This window comes from Puma concolor, chromosome E2 (genome assembly GCF_028749965.1).
Source record: "Puma concolor isolate L17-30 chromosome E2, mPumCon1.1.hap2, whole genome shotgun sequence".
Classification (NCBI taxonomy): domain Eukaryota; kingdom Metazoa; phylum Chordata; class Mammalia; order Carnivora; family Felidae; genus Puma; species Puma concolor.
The window spans coordinates 11,281,563-11,287,883 of NC_141681.1; the positions used below are offsets into that span (position 1 = coordinate 11,281,563).

The 6,321-nt window shown below is 40.3% G+C and overlaps 1 long non-coding RNA gene across 1 annotated transcript; it reads right to left on the bottom strand.

The window, feature by feature from the left end:
- Positions 1-2,241: 2,241 nt before the first annotated feature.
- On the bottom strand, positions 2,242-3,897 carry LOC147573368 (uncharacterized). The gene is made up of 3 exons (XR_015245130.1): positions 3,480-3,897; positions 3,082-3,202; positions 2,242-2,507 (listed from the first exon to the last, which is right to left on the bottom strand). It is a non-coding gene; the product is annotated as an uncharacterized LOC147573368 (long non-coding RNA).
- Between the last annotated feature and the right edge of the window lie 2,424 nt (positions 3,898-6,321).

Sequence of the window (6,321 nt, forward strand, 5' to 3'; positions counted from 1 at the left end):
CTGGCTCCCTTTGGCAGCATTTCAGATGGAGCGAAAAGTCTAGAGAAGCAATTAATGGTGTGCATTCTCCAGTCTATGGGGGCACCCTCAGATCTGGCTCCCCACTCCACTGACTCATAATTCTTGCTGAGGCTTGAGTTCTTTTCTGGAAGGCACTTCTCCAAGTTCTACATCTGGCCCTGCTCTAATTCTTGGTGAGCACAATGAGGCCCGTGCTCTGTAGCCTGCCAGGGTACAGGGTAATATTTCCCATTTGCTTTCTCTCCTCAGAAAAACTATTCAATGCAGAGAATTAAAACATGTGGCAGACACAAGCATTTTTTTTTTTTTTTCTTAGCAGCAAAGTCTGGGATATATGCCCTTCAACAGCAATTAGGTTTCTTGTTCACTTCAATCTCCTGTATTATCTTACACCTTGGCATGATTTCTGATGTGACATTTTCCTGTATAGACGCAAGGTAAGACACTGACACTCACTTTGCATTTGACAGGAAGTTGTTAAGGCAGCACTCACAGTTTGGAAGATATAGGAAAATAAGTCATCTTTGCATGACTTATTCCCAAAGCCCATTATAACAAAAAGCCCCTGATAATTCCAGTTCATATTAAATTTTTGCCATTCAGAGAAAGAACAATTTGGGCAAATAAGTGCTCATTAAAATTTATTTAGAGGGAATATTTTCCATTAGGGTATTTCATTATTTAAGAAGAAAATAGAAGTCTACGTAGTAATGCATAACTCTCACACCAACATGGCATTTCAGATAAATTACATTTGGATAAAGATGAACGTGTTTGGGTTTGGAAGGCTGATTGATTCTAGCAGGTACTGTAGTTGCATAATTATAAGCCATGTTGAAAGAAGTTACTAAAAAACAAGGATGAACCCAAAGAAATCCACCAACAAGCCAATACAAAATTATTCCATGCTGGCCTAATTTTTGTTCCTTTGGGAACTGAGGTTTGGGGCCCCCATATAGAAGGAGCAGGCCCGTGTGCATTCCTGAAACTGGGTGGTTAAAGGGATAGAGAGGCAGTTTAAGGAGTCAACAGGGAATAGTAGGCAGTCTCAAGAATACAGACCCTACCTCATGGCATCACATTTCATTTTTTTTTAAGGCAAAGGAAAGATGACTTGGCCAGATCTGGGGTTGGGCTCACCAGGGAGCAGCCGTGAAATTTAGGTAATCACACATCTGTCTTAAAGAGCTGCATTTTCCATTCATAACTGGCTTAGTAACTTTTTTAACACAGACTCACAGCAAGTTCTCAGGATGCCACTTTTTGCCTCAAGGCCCTCTGCCCAGACACCTAGGATGATTAAGCTTTCTCTCTAAATAGGTTCTAGTACCAATTCCAATGTGTGTATGTGGTGGGGGCGGGGGGGGGGGCGCTTCCCACACCAACAAGAAATTCTCAGGATACCAGCAGATTGTCCTACAATTCAACTCAATTCCGACACCATCTACCTGGAGACGGCATCAGATTCCACAGGTTAGAGGCTCAGTCCTACAAGACTGTCCCCAGCCCCCACCCCAGCCCCCACCCCAGCCCCATTTAGATGCCAGTTGCAAGCCCAGGCTATTATTTGTACTTCTCACTGATTGGCTATACACTGGAAGTTCCCAAGAGACTCTACAGTTGATTAATTTGTTAGAGTGGCTCAAAGAACTCAGGAGAAACATTTTACTTCCTGGATTACTGGTTTATTATAAAAATATAGAGCTAATAAGGAATAGCCAGACAGAAGACATGCAGAGGGTGAGGGGTGGGAACCGGGTAGGGAGCTGCAATGCCCTTTCCAGGGGCGCCACCCTCCAGCACCTCCACGTATTCACCCCCCTGGAAGCAATGTGAACCCTGTTGTGCTGGGTTTTTATGGAGGCTTCATTCCATAGGCATGACAGATTAAAATCGCTGGCCAATGGCGATTGATTCAAACCCTGGCCCCTCTCTTCGCCTTGGAGGTTGGGGGCGCCAGGTCCTGAAAGTTTCAACCCTCAAATCATGTGGTTGGTTCTCCTGGCAACCAGCTCCCCATCCTCAGGTTACCTAAGGATATTCCAAAGGTCACCTTGGTAACAAAATGAAAGACACCTCTGTCACCCTCTGCACAAGAAATTCCAAGGGTTTTAACAGCTGTGAGCCAGGAATAGGCTGATAACCAAATATATTTTTTACTGTCCATCACAATATCACACTCTCCAGCTCCTACCCAGGTTTTCTTCAATGAGCCCCCTTTCTGCCTCCACATCTTCCTCAAGTGGCATCCTTGCACATAGTTGCCATGGTTACTTGTCTTTCTGTTGTTCCTACTACTGGAATCCAACAAGTTTCACAAACCCTCACCTCACCTCTCAGAGGGTACATTTACTTTACTTACCAGTTCCAACTTGTACCCCTTCCTCACTCCTCAGCCTGAATGACTACATCCTGCTGAGCCAGAAGAGTGAGCGAGCACAGCACAGGTACGGAGAGCTCCGCATGATCACCCACGGCTTTGGTACCTGGGCCAAGGAAGGCCATTACCTACTTTAAGCCTCAATTTCAACATTTAAGAAATGGGCATAAAACATCCATTTCAGGGAAATTCTGGAGATAAAATGATGTAATGTATAGGAAAAGGCAAGCAGGTTGTTACTGATTCAACAAACATTCATTAATCAAGCAACATTTTATGTGCTGTGAGCTACACAGTGTTTCCTGGTCCTTGTTTTCATGATCCTCATAGTCTGCTGTCTGGAATGTGGTTGGCAGTCGATTAATAACTGAGAGTAACACTACCAAAAAAACAAACATTTTCTTTATTCTAGGTTATTAAATTAAATGCTTAACTTTTGCTTTACTCAGCCCTGTATATGATCAACATTTATTTAATATTCTAAGCAGGTTGCCTGCCACAGCTTAGAACTTTTGAATGCCAAGGGCCAAATCAGATTCTTATCTCATACAAAGAAGCACTTGGTAAATCTTCTGATGGATTTCAACCTTCTGTCATTTAGCATATATTAGGAGTAAGTCTCATACATCCCATTCATCAAGTGATGTCCAACATGATTAAGATGTGAAATATGTGCTTACCCAACTGAAAGAGACAGTTGCTAGTAAGTTAAAAATCGGTATCATTCTTCTCCATGTTTCCCAAACTCAGTAATTGCTGGCTAACTTGAACTTCAAGGATAATTGCCAGGAATTAGAAGACCTGTAAGGTAAAATGAATTTTAGTTCTAGACAGACCACCAGTATCTTCCTTTTTCTTGTCCTACATTTTAAAAAATATCATTTATCATGTTTACTTGAGCAGCTCTGATTCCTCAGGGAAACAAAACTGATAGTAAGCTATAGAGATACAGTTTCCAGAAGTATCAAAATAAAGCAGGAAAGAGGAAATAAAGATATTTAATTTTTCCCAAGATATTTCTGGAAAACCTGGAGCTCTAAATCCCATGCTCTTAGTTGATTATTCTTCGTATACGTACATTGCCATCCTAGCGAGGGCCCACTTTGCATTCTCATGTTCTTTCACTGGTGTCAGACTTGAGTGGGGATAGTGGGGATAATGCAGGACCTGTCTGGCAGTGAAGGTCAGGGACATGTTTTCAGTCATGGAACTAAGAAATGCTCGGACTTGCTGACATCTATATCTTCACGTACCTAAACTCTCCTAACCAATATATGTTTAGTTTTAATTTTAAAGCATTAACTTCAGAACTCAGAGTTTTTAAAAATTTTTAAATTTACGTATTTATTTTGAGAGAGAGAGTGCCTGCACGAGTCGGGGAGGGGCATAAAGACAGGGAGAGAGAGAATCTCAAGCAGACTCTGTGCTGTCAGTGCACGACCCGACATGGAGATCAATCCCACAAACTGTGAGATGAGAACCTGAGCTGAAATCAAAAGACACTTAACTGACTGAGCCACCCAAGTGTCCCTCAGACTGAGTTTTAGTCTCACATGAGATGCTCATTAAAGTCAAGAGTTATTTATTTATTTTATCCTTATGCAATGGTTATTATCAATTAAATGGCAGTGGTCAAGTTAAACAGCATTGTTCCCCTACCAACAATCGTGTATGCTTCAAGTTCATTTACATAATGAATACAAAATTTAACTGTTTATAGTTTATAGGGGCCAGATAAAGAAAGAATATTATGATTACTATTTTTAAAGTACATGATCAACCAGGACATTCAGTTGAGATCCCATAAAGTCAATGCCATGTGGGCAAAGACATTATGCGTTAGGACAAAACTGTTGTACATCCAACCTAACGAAACCTAAAAGTGGGCCTCACCAGAAACAAAGTGATCTGTTGGTATTTTAACTGCGCTTAGGACAAAAGCCAACACTCTTTAGGAGAAGATAACATAATATGCAGTCTCATTCACAGTGTCCAGCATGCAATAAAAAAGTAACCACACATGGTAAGAAGTGTCCAGTTATAAATGGAATAGTCAATAGAAACAGACCTAGAGGTGATCCCAAGTTGGCAGGCAAGGGCTTTAAAAAAGTGGGTAATGTATAAAAAATAAAATGAATGTAACATTGAATATTTCAATCAAAAATTGTGATCTATAAAAGTAATCAATGTCCTAGAAATGATAAAATACAGTATTTGAAGTAAGGAACTCTTTGAATGGATTTAACAGTAAAATGAACACAACAGAAGACAGGATTAATAAATCTGAAGAAATATCAAAGCAGAGGAAAATGTACATGAAGAATGAAGAAAAACAACAAAAAAACACAGAAATAAACAAAATGTAGGACACTGTCAACAAGTCTAAAATATGTGTCATTGGAAAACCAGAAAGAGAGAAGATGTACAGAAATTATATTTCAATAAATAAGAGAGCCAAGACTTCCAAACCTGATGACAGACACTACTCCATTGACCAAGAACTTCAATTAACACTAAGCCAAAGAGCTACAGAGAACACCACTCTCAGGTACATTACATTTAAACTGCCAAACACCAAAGATAAAGAGAAAACCTTAACGGTAGTTGAGCTATGTGTGCATTTTGTTGTTGCCATGGTAACCTTTAATAGCAGAGCTAGGTGTACATTTTTTTGTTGCTATGGTTACGTTTGTCCCATAGGGGAAGAGGAAATGGGTAGGGATTTATGCCTTTTGTACCACCCCATCCTCCATCTTTCTTGTAAGCACCCAGTGATGTCCACGAAGAATAACCTGTGAGTTGGTACAAAATCTCTTTGTGTCTGAGAACCTCAGGAGTTCTATACTCTCACACTTGCCCATGCTTGGTCTTTAGCAACTCATTAACATTTTTTTTGCTGAAATATGACCCAGTTGTGTGGCTTGGTGAAGAAATTAGGATGGTCTCCTTATTCGAGGCATAGTTGTGTTTGTGTCAAGTTTTCTCTGACTGTGGGAAGCCCAACCTACGACGGGGGAAGGAATATTTGGTCAACCTTGTCCATGGATTTAGTTCTATTGGTCTAAATTCACTTTCTGCATCCAGCCCAATGCATGGTAACTACTGCATTTGGATGGTTCCTTTTCTGGGAGCAAAGGGCTGTGGGTCCAAGCTGTTGATACATTTCTAAAACTATGTATTTATTTTGTGATTTATCAAATCTTATAGTCTTTGAGATGAAGTGTGATAATCTATTAATTCCCTTTGGAACTTCATAATCTGTGGATACATGCAGAGCAGAAGGAATCTTCCTAGACTCTTGACAGACACATGTGCTTTCAGCATGAACTGCTCACAACTACAACTCACACTGGCTGACGCATGACAACTGGACTTTCTGGTGGAAGTGCACTTGTAAGATTTGAGGTCCAAACTTTAGAATCATTAATTTAAAAAGATCGAAAAGGGGAAGGCACTTATTATGGGGGAGGAGGGATCCCTTTTACCATGATACCAGACTTGCTGGTGTCTTATTTAATAGCCATTACCCCCCATAGCTTTTTTTTCCTTTTATGGTGAGGTTCTTCCTTAAGCCTGTCATGATACTAATTCCCTTGGTCAAGGGCTGGTTTAGGAAGGGACATGGGAAAAATTATGACCAGGTGATGTGTGTTTATGGGTATGGATGAGAAGAGTGCTTGGTGGTTTGCTAATTTTGTTGTTGTTGTTTGTTTGTTTTTGTGGAGACACTGTGAAAGTAGACCTTCTTCTTTCATTGGATTTTTTTTTTTTTTATGACACCTGGGGTGGCAGCATCCAACTTATGTCCTAGTAGAGTAGAAAGAAAGAACATAACTCCTTGACAATGACGGTGAGACACTGAAATACAAATTAAGCAGTCATATAAAAATCTAAGCAATATACATAAATCGTGGAATGAC